The sequence below is a fragment of the Phascolarctos cinereus genome, unplaced genomic scaffold, assembly GCF_003287225.1.
Source record: "Phascolarctos cinereus isolate Bilbo 61053 unplaced genomic scaffold, phaCin_HiC Scaffold_8;HRSCAF=390, whole genome shotgun sequence".
Classification (NCBI taxonomy): Eukaryota; Metazoa; Chordata; class Mammalia; order Diprotodontia; family Phascolarctidae; genus Phascolarctos; species Phascolarctos cinereus.
The window spans coordinates 33450749-33473196 of record NW_027556291.1 but is presented as its reverse complement, the minus strand read 5'-3'; positions in this window follow the sequence as shown (position 1 = coordinate 33473196).

Sequence of the window (22448 nt, the reverse complement as noted above, 5' to 3'; positions counted from 1 at the left end):
TTGCTTTTGTTCTATTTCAAAAGAGGTAAACAACTCCCAAAAGAGCCTTTCACCATCTTTTCACCAAGCATTGGTTAAGCACTTGTTATGTGCCAGGCACTATGCTTGGTGTTAGAGATACAGAGGAAAGCCAAATGGCCTTTACCCTAAAAGAGCTTGCATTCTATCGAAGGGAAATGGCATGGACTCAAATGATTAACAATAAAATTCATATAATCATAGTAGGGAAATAGAACTAGTAACAATTTCAGAAATTCTTCCCCATTTTATGTGTCTTGGACCCCTTTGGCAGGCAAAGTGGTGGTGTCCATAGACCCTTTCACAGACTCATATTTTCAAATGTAGAAACTAAAATATATATATATAATTATAGAAAAACAAAAGGTCAGTGAAAATAAAAGGTATAATTTGCGGACCCCCCCCCCAAATCTATCCATGGTTCTCTACAGGATCCACCGAGCAGGATAAGATTCCCTGAGTTTTTGAGATGAGGATAGGTCTAGTATAGGAGGTGGCACTTGGGCCTCTGAGCTGAGGTCAGGAGGAGAATGTCAGGTAGGCATGGGGGCTGGTCTCAATTGTAATATGAAGCTCTAACATTTCCCTTCCCCAGTTCAGAAACTTTCTGTGGGGCCACACGATGTACTCACCAGAGTCTGAATTCCTTTCCCCTGTCACTCGTTGCCTTCCTTCCTCTGGCACCATCCTTCCTTTTTGGACTTCTATCATACTCTTCTCCCTCACATATTCTATACTCTGAATCTGGATTGTTTGACATGAACACTGCCAACCCCCCACCCCCTGCTTCCACTCCCCACCTGTACTGTGCTTCCCTGTTAAATACCTTCTGTCATGAAATTTCCTACATCTGGAATTCTCCATCCCACCCCACAACTCTCTTAGTAATGCCTCCCCTTCAAAAATGTCATTCACTCACCAACTGGAGGGTCATTTGGGTTAGCCTGGTCCTCCAGTAAATGTAGATTTCATCTTAGCTGGGACTCAGGATGGGCTGGAATGGAAAAGACTGAACCCATATGAGCAAAAGTCAGGGGTCAGAACATGAGACTGTGGATATGGATGTGTTTTTAGAGTGAGTGGACTGAGTTGATATGGCACAAGAGGCATCCAAGGAGGTGTGGCAAGGGCCATGCAACATATGAACACCATTAACCAGGTTCCAAATAGATTCAGGACGTGTCTAGCAGGGGTGAGCCGGAGACATAAAGTTGTTTGTTTTTTGCCTTCCTATGACCTTGATTGGTCTGAGAATCTGGGAAGAAGTTGAGCCTACAATATAAGTAGCTTCAGGTGCTGAGGTTAGAAGACTAAGGGCTAGAGAACCTGGTAGGCCTTTAGGGATACTCCCTGGGGTGGTAAAATCATGATGTCAACAACTGCAATCAAATTGCTTCCTTTCTACACCCTGTCTGAGCTCTACGATCCTAAAAGAATGTGAGTTCGTATTTTGTCAGTAAGGAATGGAGAAACTGGTTGATTTTGGAGTATGGCACATGTCAGGGTAAGGGAAGTCAGCGTGGGCCCTGGTGGTGCAAGATGAAGGTGGCACTGGGAATGGTTTGGGGTGCCACCTTTGGTGGGAACTCCTTGGGTTACTGATGCCAACTCTAGTGCGATTAATTGTTTGGCATACATGGACTTTGAGTTTTATGCCTAGCTACTAAACTTTATAAAGGCCTAATCTAACAGGACCCTCTGGAGATGATATTTCTCTCTTGGCACACTCGTTTACCCCTCAGGAGATTATGTTCTGGAGCTAGGATTGTAAAACTGAAAGAAACTCACTGGCGTGTATGTGTGGCTCCAAAAAGAGCTTCTGGCAGTGACTACTAGACAGAGGATGAAGCCTGAGCAACTCTGACTTAGAGTTCACTCAGGAGAGCACTCAGACTTCCTGTTCTAAGACCAAACCTCAGTAGAATCCTCCAGTTAGACATGGGTGAGGTTTAGATTCTAAGGAATTCATTAGTCCTCAGGTCACATGTGTTCCTCTCCTTGATGATCTGTTAAGTGTGAGACATTGTTGGAAGTAAGAACCAGCCAGGCTGGAGCAACTTGGGGTCAGTTAATGATTATTATCATATAATACTATATAATATATAATATTATAATATATTAATATTATATAATATATAATATATTATATATTATATATTATATTCATATATTATTATGTATGATATATAATATCACATGTAATAATATATTAATAATGATAGGTAGAGGTTATATAGCACTTGAAGGCTTGCAGAGAACTTTATATATATGATCTCATTTGATCCTCACAACAACCCTGGGAGGTAGGTGCTTTTATTATTCCCATTTTACAGATGAGGAAAGCGAGGCAGACATAGGCAAAGTGACTTGCCCAGGATCACACAGCTATTCATGGTTGGAGGCAGGATTTGAACTCAGGTCTTTCTGACTGCAGACCTAGTGCTCTCTGACTATGCCATCTAGCTGCCAAGTCCATTGGGTATGACCTCGTTCTTGGCCACTTGGATAACAGTCATTGAATTAAGTCACCAATTCAATCAAAATAATGCACCTAGGTTTATGTATTCCCAACCTTTGGCCCATTGAGACCCTCTCCCCTGCCTTGCCCCCTGCCAAGTGATGTACCCTCCCTCCCTTCCTTCAATTTGTAAAGCTGTTGAATAGTGTGTTATCTAGCCATATCATCTTACTTGGATCTAAAAGAGATAGATTCTATGGTCCTCCATTTTCAAAGGTGACATTCCCTGAAATGATTACAGATCCTCTTGGGACCAGTCTTGGCTGAGGCAAACACTTCAAAATACTAAACACCCAAATTCTATTTGGAATTCTGATGAATGAGTGTGCTGCACCCATCTGTCTCTAGTTATATTAACTTGTCAGTTGGTGAGAACTTTGGATACCAGGACTAGTTACTATAGCCTCACTTTTCTGGCTCTTGTTGAGAGAAATGCATTGGGGTGGGCTATGACATGATTTTAATCATAAAACAAATGAAACTTTAGCCAAGTGAGGTGATTTATAACTATTTTATTTATAGGCATATTTGATCATTTTTTAGAATAAAAATTAGACAAAGGATGGCCTGCAGGACAACCTTGTAGCTTTCAATGATGGTGAAGTGGTTGTGAACCCTGTGGCTCCTATTCAGTAGGGTTGTGTTGGGGTCAGGCCTTGGGTATCCCAGCAGCTTTCACGTGCACTCCCAGGTCCCACCACAGAAGAAGATGAAGCCCTGGTATATTGGGAGCAGCATCTCCAAGCAGAGCCAACCTGCAGGCTGTACTACCACAGGATGTAGACACCAACTGGGACGATGGAGAGGTTGTAGCAACCCGAGTATGGAGAGAGAATCTGCCTCAGCATACTGACTTTCACCTGGAGAGTCAAAAACAAGCAGCAGAACTGAAACTAATATGTAAGGTCCTCACAGTGCGGTCTTGTTGAGGCGTCACCCTTTTGAAGGGTAAAGGGAAAGATGAGACTCTTTCTTTTGGGCTTCTAGAACCCAAGCTTTTGTCCTTGACAGGTACAAAGGCTAGGTTCAGCCACCAGCTTATACCTTTTCATTCAAGGTGGTATTGCTGCACATAGTAGAATGAGTGCCTCCCCAACGGTCAGTGATGTCACTGTCACTTTTGTGAGATCGTCTTCCAGGATGTAGCATTATTACTTAAAATGTACAGAATGAAGAAAAAAAAAAGAAAGGCACGTACTCTCTTAGTGCATGAAACTGCCATTTACCTCCCCTAGGAAAATATTTGACAGCTTTCGGCCTCGATGCCCTTCTCCAAAATGAGGACCTGCTACTTCTGGCGTTGGTTTAGCTTCCCGTGTCTTTTTTGGACTTAGCCCAACTCAAGCATATCTCAGCCTTGGTTTACTGCCTTCCTTCTTATTTGTTATCTTCTTTGACCTGGCCATAATCCCACTCCCTTGGCAACTTCCACAGACTTTCACATACCCACTCCCGCCCCAAGTAGCACAGCAAGCAACAACAGCAACAAATGCATTTGCAGAGCTTTTGCCATTCCTGCAATTTCAGCAGAAGGTCATCAGACTTACTCTTTACAGGAATCCATTAATATAGAAGCAAGTTCAGTTCACTATTATAAATACTGCTGGCCTGTGCTCACGATTATTAGCAGCAGTTGCCAGCCTCATATCGTGCCCTGTACATATGCCCTGTGGTACTGGCAAAATAAGTGGAAAAACACTAAGACTGAGGTCTCCTCAATCAGTGTGCTCTTCCCTATATCCCATACCTGTTGGTTCCATAGAGGAAAAAGAATCACACCTCTTAGAAACAAAAGAAATGCCCCAGAATTCTAAAGCATGGCCTACTTTTGGTTTCCAGAGGTTGCTACTTTCCTTTTTAAAAAATATTAATGTCTTTTGATTTTCATCTTCATTTCCAAATTAAGCTCTGCCTTGTAATAAAAAAATGAAATAAAAAGCCATTTGGCCAGACCAAGCAACATGTCAACTAAATAATCCAACAGGACAGACTTGGAGTGCTCCACCTCTGCAAAGAAGGGAGAAAGATGGATTTTCTCATCTCTTCTTTGAGGGCCAAGCTCAATCATTATAATTACACAGCATTCGATTTAGATTTTTTTTCTTTTTACCATTCACGTTATTGCTTGAATAATATTTCTTTCCTTTACTCACTTTGTATCAGTTTATACGAGGCTTCCTATACTCTGCAGTCTTTCATATTCATCTTTCCTTATGCTGCAGTGATATTCCATTCCCTTCACACTCCACAGTTTGTTTAGCTATTCCTCAGTTATTGGGCATCTCCTTGGTTTCCAGTTTGTTTTGGTTTTTTTGCTAGTACAAAAATTGATGTCTTAAATCTTCTCCAGGAAGTCTTGTCCATGTTAGGTAAGGATCTTCCCCTTTGACCTCACATATCACTAAAGCGCTGTACCTCTTTGACCCATTTATTAGGTGACATGCTATAATTGTTTGTTTGTGTCTTATTGCCCTGCTGGACTGTTTCTTATAGCTTTGTATCTTTTTGTTGTGTGATAATACATGTTACATATAATGATGGCATGGTGTGATGGAAAGAAGTCCAGATTTGGAGTGACTCTTTTGTCACTAGTGAGATTCTGGGTAAGTCACTTAATCTCTCTAACCCTCAGCTTCCTCATCTCTAAAATGAAAGTTAGATTAGATGATCTCCAAGGTCCTTCCTATAATCCTATGAATAAATGAATGCTGAATTATTATTTCCATTAAAAGTGCCCATCCTCCCAAATTCCCTATTCCCACTATCCTCCTGGTGTCCTCTTGGCCTCTTTCCTCTCTTTTACCAATCTCCCCCTTACCAACTGCCTTTGCTACCCTGAAGATCCTTCTACCCTGGAGCCCTGCTATATTGATTGGTGACTATCCTGGGTCATTATTTCAGGAAAGCCACAGGTACCAGGCTTCTCTTTACGCCTTACCATCCAGTCATCTCTTTCACATTCACCTAATTGGATGTACACACTTCTGTCACTGCCCCCTTTTGGAACCATGGCTTTTCTTCCCCCATTAGAATGTACACTCTTTAAAGACAAGGCTCATCTTTCCTTTTGTATCTCTGTCTACGGTGTTTAACTCAGTGCTTGGCACAGAGTCAATGCTTAATAAATGTTTTTTCATTCATGCATCCACCCATTCATTTATCCACCCAATCATTTACTAAAACCTGTCAACTCTATGTCCATGATGTCTTTTGAATCTGTTCCTTTCTTCTCTATTCATACAGTTACCACCCCGGTTTAGGTTCTCATCACCTCTCACCTGGACTACTATAATGGCCTCCTAATTGTTTGCCTTTACTGGGTCCATTACTTATGCAGCTGATAAACCAGTCTTCCTAAGGCACTGTTTGCACTCTGTGCCCAAAGATAGTTGCCCATGTGACAAGAAATACAGAAATCTGTAGCTGACCCTTCAAGGCCTTTCACATCCTACACTCAACCCCTCCCCTTACCCCCATCTTATTTTTCCAGCCTTATTTCACTTATTTGACTCCTTTACTCAGTTGACATTCTAGCCACATTGAACTGATTTTTCCCCCAGAACAGGCCTTGCCCTGTCGTGGTACATTAGCTTGGATTCTGGAACATCCTCCTTCTTCCCCTTGTCCTGTTGAGATCATTTTCTGCCTCAAGGTTCACCTTAGGTGGTACCTCTTCCCCGAAACCTCTCTGAGCTCACCCCCACCCCCCACCCCCCAGCTGAACAGGACTTCTTTCTCCTCCACTTTTCCAAGAGAAGTTTGTCTGGATTTCTCCTTTGCACCACAGAGTTTCCTTTGTGACATACTTATTTGGTGAATGTGTCTTCTCTTCACTAACGAACTCCAAGTTTCCAGAGGAAAAAAGACTATTATTTTTTTACTTTTCTAGTATAGCCACTGAGGATAGTACCCAGCAGGTGCTTAAGAAGTGTTTTGAGGGCCTCCAGCATTATCCAGGGGTCCCCTTTGTAACTGTTGCCTCATTACCTTGTTCCAGGTGACCACACAATAAATCTTTTCCTCTGCAATTTTTCTTGCTTATAGTTTTTATCAAAAAAAATTTCCCCTCAGTCCTCTAGAGTACTTAGATGTATATTTTATGTGGAAATCACAAGAAATAAATCTTTATTAACAACTTTCAAGACACAGTTGTGAAATGCTGCACCCAGCCAAGCCGTGATCTAATTCCAAATTGCTTCGTTTGGGATTTTTTGAGTATACATCTAGCTTGGGAGATTATTATTATTAGTATTAGACTAATAATAATAGCTACCATTTATATAGTGCTTACTGTGTGCCAGGTACCGTGCTAAGCATGTTACAATTTATTATCTCATTTGATCCTTACAGCAACCTTGGGAGGTAGGTGCTATTGTGACCCTCATTTTACAGATGAGGAAACTGAGGCAAAATGAAGTTAATTAACTTACCCAGGGTCACATAGCTAGTAAGTATCTGAGGCCGCATTTGAACTCAGGTCTTTCTGACTCTGGGTCATGCCTTCTAACTTCTGCAGCACCACTTAGCTGCCTGGGGCAAGTTTTCCTCCCTCTGAAGTGTGTCTGTTGAGTTTACTAGCATTGATTGCAAATAGGAAGGAATGGATCTATATGGTTCCTTCCTGACTTGAAGGAGCTAGGATTTTATCTGCATGGGTACTCCTTCTGCTAGCATGAATTCCAAGTTCTCCAGTCCTTAGCAGACAGGCTTTGAGAGTGGTGACCAAAAAATAAAAATCATTATCTTGTGGCTGACCTGATTGTGAGCCTTTTTGAATCCCACAAGGCTGGTCTTTGAGTGAAAGATAAATAGTCCATTGTAGAGCCCACTTAAAACCTTTATAGTCACCGCTAAAGAGACATCATAATGTAGTGAGTATGGCACCAAACTTGGCATCTGAAAGACCTGGGTTCAAATTCCACTTCTGCCACATTGAAGTTGTATGGCCCTGAACAAGTCACTTAACCTCTCTCTTCTTCTGTAAAATGAGAGGTTGTGACTTGATGAACTCCAGGGCCTTTTCTCACCTTGAATCGATGATCCTATGAGCCTTTGATTTTGAGTTCTGTTGTAATAATATTTGAGAATCTTATGCCCCCCTTCATACCATGAGAAATAATCAGAGCAGGGTTTTAGTGGAAGATGTTGATCTGTACACACGTTGATAGATATGTGTATGTATATGTATGTATCTGTCAATGTGTGTATGTATGGATATATAAAAATATAAATATATAAAATAAATATAACACTATATAATAGAAATATGTGAGTATATATAAATATAAATAAATGTATGAAAATATATAATATATACCTTTGCATGTGTGTATGTGTGTATATCCTTATGCATATGTACATATATGCACACATTTAAATACACATGTGTATATGCTCTGAATATGCTCAAAACCATTGGTATATCACATATACCAATGGCCTTGAGCATATTCAGTCATTCATTCAAAGATTATCTTGTTGAGTGTGTATTCTGTACATGCCACCGTGCTGGATTCCTGCTTATAAGAAGCTCGTGAAACCACATCAGAATCCAGTTTGCTTCCTTGCTAAGAAATCGACTACTTTGCTTTGTGCTAGTGTCTAGATCCGTCAAGGCAGTGGAGAATTGAGGCAGTTACTTAGTAAGGGAAAGTGGACATATACAAATAACAGCAATAAGTGCCATCTGAGTTCAGAGAAGGGTAACATCGTTTTAGGCTCCTGGGCCTTGAGAGTGAGATGGGATTTTGATGGGCAGTTAGAGGGTAATTGCAACCAAATTAGACTGACCAAAATACTTAGTCAGACTGATTTATTTGGGGTTGTCAAGACTGCCCGTACTAGAAACATTGGTCCTCTCTACTCGTCTAATTTCCTGGTGGCCTTGGACTAATCAAAGGAATATATTCTTAGCACCAATCAAGTTTAGTCTCCCTTGTGCTGAGCTGGCTAATTGTATGATCAAATGACAGTAATATAAGCACATAAAAATGTTGCCCTGGGTTAGTCTACCCAGACTAGAATTTTGCCTCTAAGTGGTGATCCTAAGGCTTCTGGGCAGGAGAGTCTGATTATTTTCTTTTTAACTTCCTCTTCAGAGGTTGCAATTTAATTCCATTTCTTTCAATAAATGTTTTGAAGCACTTGCCACATGCCGTGCGCTATGCTAGTTGCTGGGGGTACAAAGACATGACAAAGCAGACCCTACCCTTAGAGCTTACATTCTATTAGAATGTCTCCAACTTCCTCCACTAACTGATAAGAATCCTATAGCCTTAGAATTGATCTAAGCCTTTCTTGGACTCCATTTTCTTTGGCCTTAGCTATTGTTGATCCACACGCTGACTCTGTAGAGAATGTAATTGTCATGACTGCAAAAATATGTGTGTACATTCCTCCTATCTTGTGCAATATTTTTGTGAACTTGCGTTTACTTTGCCACTGACTTAGTATATCTGCATGTCTTAAAATGCTGAAGACCTAGGTGGTAAAATAATGTGGGTGAAGTGTAGTAGGAAAAACATTGGAGATCTGGGTTCAGGTCCTGATTCTGACCTTTACTAGCTATGTAATCTTAGATAAGACACTGCCTTGCTTTCTCCCAAACTCAGTTTCCTCAACTGTAAAATGAGGACCCATTGCCTACCTCCAAAGAGTTGTTGTGGCATTGCTTTCTCAGCAGTTTGAGGCACCATTCTGTTATCAGTCCTCTACTCCCATGTGAAGAACACTTATTTACATCAAATAATGCTGTTCTGTTCAATAATTCAAGCTAATAATTGAAAAATCTTGTGTGGAAGGCCCATAGGAAGCGAGCTACAGAATTCTGGGGAAAGAATTTGTCTCTTAATGAGGTGCAAAATTCACTCAGTTTCTCCGTCAGTTTCTGCCTGCTAAGTCTTGAGCTTTGGAAGAATAATTTATGAAGGAAGCCTCGACAAAGTGTGCCTGAAATCAGTCTTCTTTAATAAGCACCTGGAATACAGTGTTTTCAAACAGAAATGAGCAAGGATTCTTGAGTTTAGCATCCAACAGGGAATGCAATAAGTATTCTGTTTATATATTAATGCAAGAGAACTAAAGAGTCATATGCATCCTCACATAGCCATCAAGAATGGCACCGCAGGGCTCACTCCAGCTGAATGTGTGGCCCTGACGTTTTTCTTTTTCTCTGTTAATGAACATCATGACATCCACTGGGGAAACAGGTGAGGAAAAAAATTCAGCTGGGGAGAGTTTCTCCCCTAATAGGAGGAAGAAAGAGCATAGACTTAGAAATATTATTGAAAGCAGTAAGTCTGATAAATTGAATAATAATAATAGGTAGGACTTATTATCCCCATTTTATGGTTGAATAAACTGAGATGTTGAGTCATTTCAGTTGTGTCTGACTCTCTGTGACCCCATTTGGGTTTTTCTTGGCAAAGATACTGGATTGGTTTATGGTTTCCTTCCCCAACTCATTTTACAGATGAGGAAACTGAGGCAAACAGGGTGAAGTAAGTGTCTGAGACCTTCATCCTCCTGACCTTAGAGCCATGGGTCTATCCACTGCACCACCTAGCTGCCCCTTAGGCAGAGGTTAAGTGACTTGCCCAGGGTCACCCAGCTAGTAAATGTCTGAGACAGGATTCCATTTGAAATCTTCCTAATTCCAAATCCAGCACTCTATTCCCTACTCCACCTCTTTGCCTTTATAGAATAACGAAAAACTGAGGGGAAGTAAAACAGGAGACGGTGGAAAACCATCACAGCAACAGTGTCAGGAGACCAGGAGAACACCTATATTAGGAGATTTCTATGTGCTTGGGTTAGATTCACCACATTCCCCATATAGCTATAATGCGGATTCAACTTGAAAATGTGTCATGTGTAGACTTTTTTCCTACAGAAAGCCAGTTGTTAAACAGTTACCAGAATACTCCTTTCATTCGTTCTACTGTTGATTCTTCTCCTTACTAGCTGTATGATCCAGAACATGTCACCTCTCCCTGATGTAAGTAAGAGGGGGTTGAATTTCTCTGATCCCTAAAGGTCTTTCTTGTGCCAGACTTCTATTACTTTTATTTACTTATTTTCTTTCTTTCTTTATTTTATTTATATTTCTTTTACTATTTATATTATATTTATTATATTATATATTATTTATATTATTTCTTTTCTTTTCTTTTTATTTGTTTATTTATTTTCTTTTTACTTTTATTTCCTTCTATTACTTCTTGTACTGTCATATCTGTGCAGCTCTGTTAAAGGTCTTAATATGGGGTCCATGGAGCCAAGGAGTCTATGTAGAGATTTCAGGAGAGTTATGATTTTGGATGGAAGAAAAAAAAAATCACATTCTTATTTTCACTATCCTTTGGTTTCCTTCATCATTCTGTGTATTTTATTTTATGTTCGTCATTCTGTGTATTTTATTTTATATATTTAAACACTTTATTGTGAGAAATGGTCTGTAGGCTTGACCAGACTGCCAAAGGGGTCCAGGATTAAAGGTTAAGAATCCCTGATCTACAGGAAGTTCAATACTATTTATACACTGTTTCTTCTAAGACTGTTGACACAGAGTACCCTTCCTGCCCACTCCCCGCTCTGGCAATACTGGCTTGGTTACAGGCAAGCCAGAGGACTCAGGATTTCAGGGGTTATCATTTTGCCAGCTGCATATTAAAATGCATTCTATACCAGCCTACACCCTGTGATTCAAGGCTTGAGCTGATGGTCACTGTGAACACCTGTTTTATGAGTTATTGTCAAAGGGAATTATCCACATTGCAGAACTGACCCAGTTCAGAATGGGGATCAACACCGAGAAAGAAAAAAATTTTTGTGTGGTTCCCAGATTGAATGACAGATTTGTACCATCTACATGAGCCCCATGCTTACAATCCCTGACATCAGCAGAATCGGCAACATTGACAAGTTTATTTTAGTACAAGCATGGCCTCACATGCTATTACAGTCTATGGGAGAAATATTGAAATTCATGTGTAACAATTACATTAAAAAAGTAGGTGTACTTTGAAGTGTTAATGTTGAAATGTTTGATTTTCATTTCCACCATTAAATGAAATTGACCAGAATATGAGGAAATTGACCAGAATGTGAGAAACAAGAAGAAAGAGTTCAGAAATAGTTGTATGTTAAAGGTGAGTGGTTTAATTACAGATTGAAGGGAGAAAAATAATGTTGAGTAATTACAAGTGTTGAGTCTGATTTGAGCACCACAGTTATAATAAGCCCTTGTGTTTTAATATCTTCGATTTGGTAGGCTGTGTGTCAGCAGCTTCACAGAGGAAAGCAGGCATAGCAAATTAAAGCAAAGTACTCCTCACTTCATATTCTTACTAATCCTTTAAGAGGACCAATGGATCTCTGAATCACAAGATTTCATGTGGGAAGGTGGAGACCAGCTAGTTCAAGCTTCTCATTTTACAGATGAGCAAAGTATGGTACAGAGTGAAGTGACTTCCCTCAGGTACCACAAGGAGGCAGCTAGGTGGCGCCAGAGTACACAGAGTGCTGGGCTTGGAGTCAGGAAGGAAGACCTGAGTTCAAATCCAGCCTCACATACTTCCTAGCTATGTGACCCTGGGCAAGTCACTTTGCTGCTATCTGCCTCAGTTTCCTCATCTGTAAAATGGGGATCATAATAGCACCTACCTTCCAGGGTTGTTATGAGCATCAATAAGATGTGTTTATAAAGCGCTTAGCATAGTGCCTGACACATAGTAGGCACTATATGAAAGTTAGTTAATAGCAGTAGTAGCAATAGTGGTGATGGTGGTGGTAGTAAGTGGCAGAATTGGGATTCAAACCTAGACTTTTGGGTTTCTACTTCGGATACCATTCTACTCATTCCTCCATATCATGCCTCAGTGTCTCGTGCTCACCTCCAAAATAACTGAATGGCCCATCAACTTAGTTCAACATAAGGATTATGATAATAGAGCTGGAAAAAGTTTGGGGACAGGGAGCAGGGGGAAGTAGGCCTTGGGTTAGGTTCCCAGACATGTTGGAAAGAGTTTGAAAGGTTCGAATAGCTTTTTATAGATCTTGGGAGGCAGCATAGTAGAGTGTTGAGATTTCTGAAATAGGAGTCAGAGGGCTTGAGTTTGAATTCTGGCTCTCTCACTTACTGCTTGTGTGAAGCACACAGTTACTTCCCCTCTCTGGGCCTCAAGTTACCTCATCTATAAAATGGTTGGGTTGGATTAGGTTACCTCTAAGGTTTCTCTCACCTCTAAATGTATGATCTTTAGGCTTTCAACATAACTCTCCTAAGTAAAAATGGCTGAATGCTATGAAACGTATTTGTACATAAAGCATTTTCTCTGTTTTCAAGGAAAAGGGGAAGAAAAGCCACACAACAGTTTTACTTGTTTTCCCCACTAGGGATTTGTATCCAGGACCGTCATGCTAGCTTCTTAAAATCAACAAAAATAACTTTAGTTCATATTCTAAGAGAATATACAAACCGTCTGGATTCCTTTAGTTTGCTTTCTTATTTCTTAAAAACATTTATTTTCTTTTACTTCCCTCTCTGCTTTGGAAAAGAAAAAAGAAAAATAGGATCCTTGTAACACATATGAATAGTCAAACAAAATAAATTCCCACATTGGCCGTGTCTAAAAATGTATGTCTCATTCTTCATCTTGAGCCCATCACCTCTCAGGTAGGAGGTGGGTAGCGGCCTTCCTTGTTGGGTTGTAGTTGGTCATGGCATTGGTCAGGGAAATGGTCTCCAGGTTTGGGCTGTCTCTTGAGACATAACTTCTAGGAATAAGGGGATGATAATCAGCAAAATTTATTAAATGCCTGTGGTAATATACACACTGTCAGTACAAATACAAGGAGTAAAAGTCAAATCAGTAAGCGTTTGTTAAGCTGCTACTATGCGCCAGGCACTATGCTCAGCCCTGGGTATACAAAGAAAGACCAAACAGCCCCTGACTTCAAGGAGCTCAGCCTAAGAACTTATATGGGGAAGACGACAAGTGTCTTTGTGTGTGCATGTGTAGATATACACGCATGCATATATATGTATGTATATAGTCATAGTTATTGTTATTGTTGCAGTTATAGCTAGAATAAATACAAAGCAAATGCAATGCTATCCTAGGTGGGATGGGATTGTGGGAATCAGGATAAAAGGTGGCTCTGGAAGCAAGAAAAGGATTCTTTGAGTAGGCATGGGGCACAGCCAGGTATCCCAAGATGAGAGATGAAGTGGCGTGTTCGAGCAGCAGGCAGGAGACCAATCTGGCTTGGTGCCAGAGTCTAGGAGAGAGTAATGTCCAACAAGGCTGCACCAGTCAGGTGGTGAAGGGCTGGAAGAGCTAAATGGAGGAGTTCATAGTTGTTTCCAGAGGCCATGAGGAACCTTTGGAGGCTGTTGAGTAGAGGAATAATAGTGAAATCTACACTTAAGGAAAATGATTTTGACTTCAAGTTACTCTGTGCTGGCCAGGCCATATCTGGAGCATTGTATTCACTTATAAGTGCCAGGGTTTAGGAAGAGTATTGGATACAGAGAAGGCCAGCTAAGAGTGTGAAAGGCTTTCAGCTGAAAGAATGAGACTAGGTAGCTTGCAGAAGAGCAGACTAGAGCCTGGGGGGTAGGGATGGGGGCCACAAAAGGGTCACAGGTCTAGAGCTACAAGAGATAGCAGAAGTCAACTAGTCCAACTCCCTGATTTGACAAGTGGGGAAACTGAGGCCTAGAGAGGTGACTTGACATGCTCAAGGTTACTCAGATTATAAGCATATTTCTATTCAAGTATTATGAAGGGTTCTCTTGTGGTGGGGGATTGGATTTGTTCTGTTTGGCACCAGAGGGCACAATCAGGATTAATTTGTTGGCCCTTGGAAAGAGGCACATTTGGTCTTGATGTCAGGAAAAACTGTTTGAAACTGGAATGAACTGCCTTAGAAAGGTGGTGGGGGCCCTCTCACTGGATGAATTAATAAGCATGTATTAAGCACTTACTGTGTGCAAAGCACTGTACTGAATGCTTGAGGGTACAGATGGAAAAGTAAGAGAGTCCCTAATCTCAAAGCAGTTCACATTCTAATAGGCAGAGTCTATACATAGAGGAGCTCTTCAGGGAGAAGATGACTGGTTACTTGTCAGATTTGTGTAGTGAGGATTCTTTGGAGGTATAGATTGCATGACATGAACACTGAGGTCCTTTCCAGCTCTCAAAATTTGTGGCAGTGTATGCACCATTCCATACCAATAGTCTCCCACCTCTCAAGTAGAAGGCAGGTGATGCATTTCCAGTTAGTCCTCTTCTCCAGAGGCAAGGTCAGTCATTATAATTGCCCAGCATCATGCTACCTTTTGTTCTTTTTCAATTTACTTTATTGTATATGGTTTTCCTTGTTCTGCTTACTGAATTCTGTATCAGTTGATATGTTTTTCTGTGTTTCTCTGAAGTGCACATATTCATTCATTCTTCTGACAGAGTAGTATTCTATAATATTGACACACCATTTATCGAACTGTCCCCCAATCTATGAGCACCCACTCTCTTTCCAGTTCTTTGCTACAACAAAAGTGCTGAGTTAGATATTGTGATAGATCTGAAACCTTTTTTTCTGACTTGGACCACCTTGGATTACATGCCCAGAAATGAGAGATCTCTGGGTCAGAGTGGGACATGAACCATTTAGTCACGTATCTTATATAATTCCAAGTTGTTTTCCAAAATGTTTGGACTAGTTCCCAGATCTAACAACAGTGTATTAGTGTACCCTTTTAGCCTACTTTTAATATAGCTACTTTTCAGTTTCAACATGTTTTATACATCTTTTCTAATTTGCAGGAAAGTCATTGTAATGTAGTATTTAGAGCATTATATTTGGAGTTAGGAAGCCCTGGGTTCAAATCTCACCTCTGACACTTAGCTGTGTAAACCTAATGCAACTCATATAAGGCAACTCTAAGACCCCAAGTTATAGGTGGTTGTAAACTGTGATGATGATGATGATGATGATGATGATGATGATGATACTTTCAGGAGCCAACATGGTGGAGTAAGCAGTAACTTGCTCTCACTCTCTCTTATTGACCTTGAAAAACCCAGAGAAAATTGCCCCAGGAAAAATCCTGAAATAGCAGAGTCAGCAGAAAGCAGTCTTTTAGCTCGTGAGGCTGGGAGATTAACAGGAAAGGTCCCTCTTGCTGTGGCTGAAGGCGACCAGTACAGGAAGGGAGGTGTCCCAGCAAGCCAGTGGCCAGGCCCCTAGCCCCCAACACAAGAAGCCTGGGACAGTGTCCCCTGTGTCCCAGAAGCAGAGATCAACTTTAAAAGCCAAAAAAAAGCAAACAAGATGAGCAAAAAGCAATATAGAAAAACAATGACCATAGAAAAGTATCTTGGTGACAGGAAAGATCAAAACACAAATTCAGGAGAGGACAACATTGTCAATATACCCATACCTGAAACCTCAGAGGGGAATATGAATTGGTCTCAAGCCCAAAAAGCCTTCTTGGAAGAGCTCAAAAAGGATTTTAAAAGTCAAATAAGAGAGGTAGAAGGAAAATTGAACAATTCCTTTAAAAATACAGTTGACAAAATGAAAAGAGTACACTGAAGAAAACTCCTTAAAAAGTAAAATGGGTCAAATGGAAAAGGAGGTACAAAAGCTAACTGAAGAAAACAATTCATTAAAAATTAGAATTGGACAATTGGAAGCTAATGACTATGAGATATCAAGAATCAGTAAAACAAAATCAAAAGAATGAAAAAATAGAAGAAAATGTAAAATACCTCATTAGAAAAATAACTGACCTGGAAAAATAGATCCAGGAGAGATAACTTAAGAATTATTGTTCTACCTGAAAGCCATGATGAAAAAAAGAGCCTAGACAGTATCTTTCAGGAGATCACCAAGGAAAACTGTCCTGAGCCCCTAGAACCAGAGGGTAAAATAGTCATCGAAAGAATCCACCGATCACCTCCTGAAAGAGATCCCAAATTGAAAATACCAGGGAATATTGTAGCCAAATTCCAGAATTATCAAGTCAAGGAGAAAATCCTGCAAGCAGCCAGAAATAAACAATTCAAAAATCGTGGAACCATAGTCAGGATTACGCAGGATCTTGTAGCTTCTACATTAACAGATCAGAGGGCTTGGAATATGATATTCCATAAAGCAAAGGAGCTTGGAATACAACCAAGGATCAACTACCAAGCAAAATTGAGCATATTTTTTCAGGGGAGGAGAGGGACATTCAATGAAATAGGCGACTTCCAGACTTTCCTGATGAAAAGACCAGAGCTCAATGGAAAATTTGATCTTCAAATACAAGACTCAAGAGAGGCATAAAAAGGTAAACAGGAAAGGGAGAAAAAAATGTTATTCGATAAGGATAAACTGTTTACATCCCTACATGGGAAGATAGTACTTATAACTCTTGATAACTGTGTCTTTATTATGACATTTAGAAGAGATATACATAGACAGAGGGGGTGGGTTTAAGTTGACTTTGATGTGATAACAAAAAAACCTAATGAAGTGGTGAAAAGGAATTGTAATGGAAGAAGAGGAAAGAAGGAAGCAGAAAAGGATAAATTACATCACGTGAAGAGGCATAAAGACATATTGCAGCAGAGGGAAAGAAGGGAGGGAGATGAATTTGTTTGAGCTTTACTCATTGGATTTGGCTCAAGGCGGGAATAACATACTCAGGTATAGAAATCTAACTTGCCATATAAACAATAGAAGGGGAAAGGGGAAAGAAAAGTGAACGGGGGATAGAAGGGAGGGAAGAAGTAGTAAGGGAAAATGGAAGGAAAAGGGAGGGGGCTGATAGAAGGGAGAGCAGATTGAGGAAGGCAGGGATCAAAAGCAAAACTCTAGTGAGGAAAGGAACAAAAGGTGAAAGAAGAGCATGAGCAGGGGTGGGGGGAGGTGGATAGGATGGAGAGAGACACAGATAGTAATCATAACTGTGAATGTGAATGGGATGAACTCTCCCATAAAACAGAAGCGGATAGCAAAATGTATCAAAAACCATAATCCTACAATATGTTGTTTACAAGAAACACATTTGAAACAGAAGGATACACACAGGGTAAAGGTAAAAAGGCTGGAGTAGAATATATTATGCTTCAGCTGAAATAAAAAAAAAAAAGGAGGGGTAGCAATCCTGATCTCAGATAAAGCAAAAGCAAAAATAGATCTTATTAAAAGAGATAAGGAAGGAAATTATATCCTGGTAAAAGGGACCATAGACAAACACCAAATGGTATAGCATCCAGATTCTCAGAAGACAAGTCAAGTGAGTTACAGGAAGAAATAGACAACAAAACTGTACTAGTGGGGGACCTCATCCTCGCCTTCTGTGAACTAGATAAATCTAACCACAAAATAAACAAAAAAGAAGTTAAAGAGGTGAATGGAATTTTAGAAAAGTTAGATGTGGTAGACCTGTGCGGAAAATTGAATGGGGATAGAAAAGAATATACTATTTTTCTCAGCTGTACATGGCACCTACCCAAAAATTGACCATGCACTAGGACATAAAAACCTCATAATCCGATACAGAAAGGCAGAATTTTTTTTTGCTTTTTACTAGTCAATTGGAGTTGAGACTTGCCCAGAGTCACACAGCTAATAAATGTTGTGTTGTGTGTCTAAGACCAGATTTGAACTCAGGTTCTCCTCACTCGAAGGCCAGAGCTCTATCCACTGCACCACCTAGCTGCCCCTGGAAGGCAGAAATAGTAAGTGCGTCCTTTTCAGATCATGATGCAGTAAAAATTTTATGTAATAAAAGGCCATGGAAAGATAGATTAAAATTTAATTGGAAACTAAATATTCTAATCCTAAAGAATGAGAGGGTCAAACAACAAATCATAGAAACAGTCAATACCTTCGTCCAAGAGAATGATAATAATGAGACAACATACCAGAACTTATGGGATGCAGTGAAAGCAGTTCTTAGGGGAAGTTTTATATCTCTAAATGCTTACATAAATAAAATAGAGAAAGAGGAGATCAATGAATTAGGCATATGACTAAAAACCTAGGAAAAAAATTAAAAATTCCCATTTAAATACCAAATTAGAAATACTGAAAACCAAAGGAGAGATTAATAAAATTGAAATTAAGAAAACTATTGAACTAATAAATAAAACTAAGAGCTGGTTTTATGGGAAAAAAAACAATAAAATAGACAAAACTTTGGTTAATTTAATTTAAAAAAAGAAAGAAGAAAATCAAATTACTAGTATCAAAAATGAAAAGGTGAATTCACCACCAATGAAGAAGAAATCAAAACAGTAATTAGGACTTACTTTGCCCAACTGTATGCCAATAAATTTGACAATCTTAGTGAAATGGATGAATATTTACAAAAATATAAATTGCCCAGATTAACAGAAGAGGAAGTAAAATAGTTAAATAACTCCGTCTCAGAAAAAGAAATTGAACAAGCCATCAATGAACTCTCTAGGAAAAAATCTCCAGGGCCAGATGGATTTACAAGCGAATTCTATCAAATGTTTAAAGAACAATTAATTCCAATACTATATGGACTATTTGGGGAAATAGGTGAAGAAGGAGTCCTACTAAATTCTTTTTCTAATACAAATATGGTGCTGATACCTAAACTGGGAAGAGTCAAAACAGAGAAAATTATAGACCAATTTCCCTAATGAATATGGATGCAAAATTTTTAAATAAAATATTAGCAAAAAGATTACAGCAACTTATCGTGAGAATAATACACTATGACTAGGTAGGATTTATACTAGGAATGCAGGGATGGTTTAATATTAGGAAAACTATCAGCATAATTGATCATATCAACAACAAAACTAACAGAAACCACATGATCATCTCAATAGATACAGAAAAGGCTTTCGACAAACTATAACACCCATTCCTATTAAAAACACTAGAGAGCATAGGAATAGAGTCTTCCTTAAAATGTTAAGTAGCATCTACCTAAAACCTTCAGCAAGCATCATTGGTAATGGGAATAAACTAGAAGCATTTCCAGTAAGATTGGGAGTGAAACAAGGATGTCCATTATCACCACTGTTGTTCAATATGGTACTAGAAATTGAAGGTATTAGAATAGTCAGAGAAGAAATCAAACTATCATTCTTTGCAGATGAAGTGATGATATACTTAGAGAATCAAGTAAAAAACTACTTGAAATAATAAACAACTTTAGCAAAGTTGCAGGCTATAAGATAAACCCACATAACTCATCAGCATTTCTATATATTACTAACAAAGCCCAACAGTAAGAGATAGAAAGAGAAATTCCATTTAAAGTTACTGTAGACATTATAAAATATTTAGGAGTCTATGTGCCAAAACAAACCCAGGGACTATGTGAACACAATTACAAAATACTTTTCACACAAATAAAGTCATATCTAAATTAGAAAAACATCAATTACTCATGGGTAGGCTGAGGTAATATAATAAAAATGAAAATTCTACCTAAGCTAATTTACTTATTCAGTGTCATACCAATCAAACTACCAAAAAAAATTGTTTTATAGAGCTAGAAAAAATAATAAGATTCATCTGGAAGAACAAAAGTTCCAGAATATCAAGGGAACTAATGAAAAGAAATGCAGGGGAAGGTGGCCTAGCCATATCTTAAATTGTATTATAAAGCAGCAATCATCAAAACTACTTGGTACTGGCTAAGAAATAGGGAGGTGGATCAGTGAAATAGGTTTGGTATGCAAGACACAGTAGTCAATGACTATAGTAATCTACTGTTTGATAAACCCAAAGACCCCAGCTTCCGGGATAAGAACTCACAATTTGACAAAAACTGCTGGGAAAACTGGAAAAGAGTATGGCAGAAAACTAGGCACAGACCAACATCTTACACCATATACCAAAGTAAAGTCAAAATGAGTACATGATTTAGATATAAAGGCTGATACTATAAGCAAATTGGGAGAGCAAGGAATAGTTTACCTATCAGATTTATGGAGAACAGAAGAATTTATGACCAAACAAGAGATAGAGAACATTATGAAATGCAAAATGGATAATTTTGATTACATTAAATTGAAAAGTTTTTGCACCAACAAAACCAATGCAACCAAGATTAGGAGGGAAGCAGAAAACTGGGAAAGAATTTTTACAATCAGTGTTTCTGATAAGAGCCTCATTTCTAAAATATATAGAGAACTAAGTCAAATTTATAAGAATACAAATGATTCCCCAATTGATAAATGGTCAAAGGATATGAACAGGCAGTTCTCAGATGAAGAAATTAAAGCTATCTATAGTCATACGAAAAAATGCTCTAAATCACTATTGATTAGAGAAATACAAATCAAAACGACTCTGAGATACCACATCATACCTGTCAGATTGGCTAACATGACAAAACAGGAAAATGATAAATGTTGGAGAAGATGTGGGAAAATTGGAATACTAATGCATTGTTGGTAGAGTTGTGAAATGATCCAACCATTTTGGAGAGCAGTTTGGAACTATGTCCAAAGGGCTATAAAATGTGCATACCCTTTGACCCAGCAATGGCACTTCTAGGGCTATATCCCAAAGAGATCATACAAATGGGAAAAGGACTCACATGTACAAAAATACTTATAGCAGCTTTTTCTGTGGTGGCAAAGAATTGGAAATTGAGGGCACGCCCATCAATTAGGGAATGGCTGAACAAGCTGTGGTATATGAATGTAATGGAATACTGTTGTGCTATAAGAAATGATGAGCAGCCAGACTTCAGAAAAACCTGGAAAGACTTGTGTGGTCTGATGCTGAGTGAAGGGAGCAGAACCAGGGGAACATTGTACACAGTAACAGCCATGTTGTGCAATGACCAACTTTGATAGACTTAGCCCTTCTCAGCAATGTAAGGATCTAAGACATCTCCAAAGGTCTCATGATGGAAAATGCTATCCACATCCAGAGAAAGAACTATGGAGTCTGAATGCAGACTGAAGCATACTATTTGCTCCGGTTTTTTTTCTTCTGTTTTGTTTCTTCTTTCTTGTGGTTCCTCCTACTGGTTCTAATTCTTCTTTACAACATGACTAATGTGAAAATATGTTTAAAAGGAATGTATGTAGAGAGCCTATATCAGATTGCATGCTGTGTTGGGGAGGGAGGGGGGAGAGAGGAGGAGAAAATTTAAAACCCAAAAGCTTATGGAAGTGATTGTTGAAAACTAAAAATAAATTAATTAACAAAGAAAGAAGAAAAAGATGATGATGATGATTATGGTTACAATAGTTACCATTATTTACTGGTTTAAAGTTTACAAAGCATTTTATGAGTATTGTCTCATTTTACTTAATATTAGGAGTTCCTACCCCATTGAAATCATAGCTCCTGGAGGTATACACATACCTTATTTGGAGAGTCCTAGATTCCTCCTACTAGCTGTATGGTAGTCAGTAAGGCATCTTACTGTCTATGACTCAGTTTCCATATTTGCAAAATAGGGATAATATTCTACATTGTTCACAGGACTTTAGGGAGGAGGGTGCTTTGAAAACCGTATAGCACCATAGAAATATGAACTACTGTTATTGTTGTTATTACTATTTATTTTTATAAAAGTTCTGTGAAATGAGTAGAACTCATTCTCTTTATTTTACAGATAAAGTAACTGAGGCTTGTTGTGAAGGGAAAATAATAAAAGTTGGTCCTTCAATCTATTCTCTTGAGCCTGAGACCCTTCACTATCCTTTTAAAGATGCCTTTTTTAGAGTAAGTTTTTCTTGATGTCTTCTGTATTTTATATCACCATAGTTTACCCCAGCTCCCTCTCCCTCTCCCAGAGAGCAATCTTATCTACCAAATAGTATTTCTTTAAAGACAAAAACAGAAGAGGAAAAAAAATCAGCCCTATGTTACAGTTGTGGATCTCCCAGCTCTACAAAGAGGTAGGTTGGGA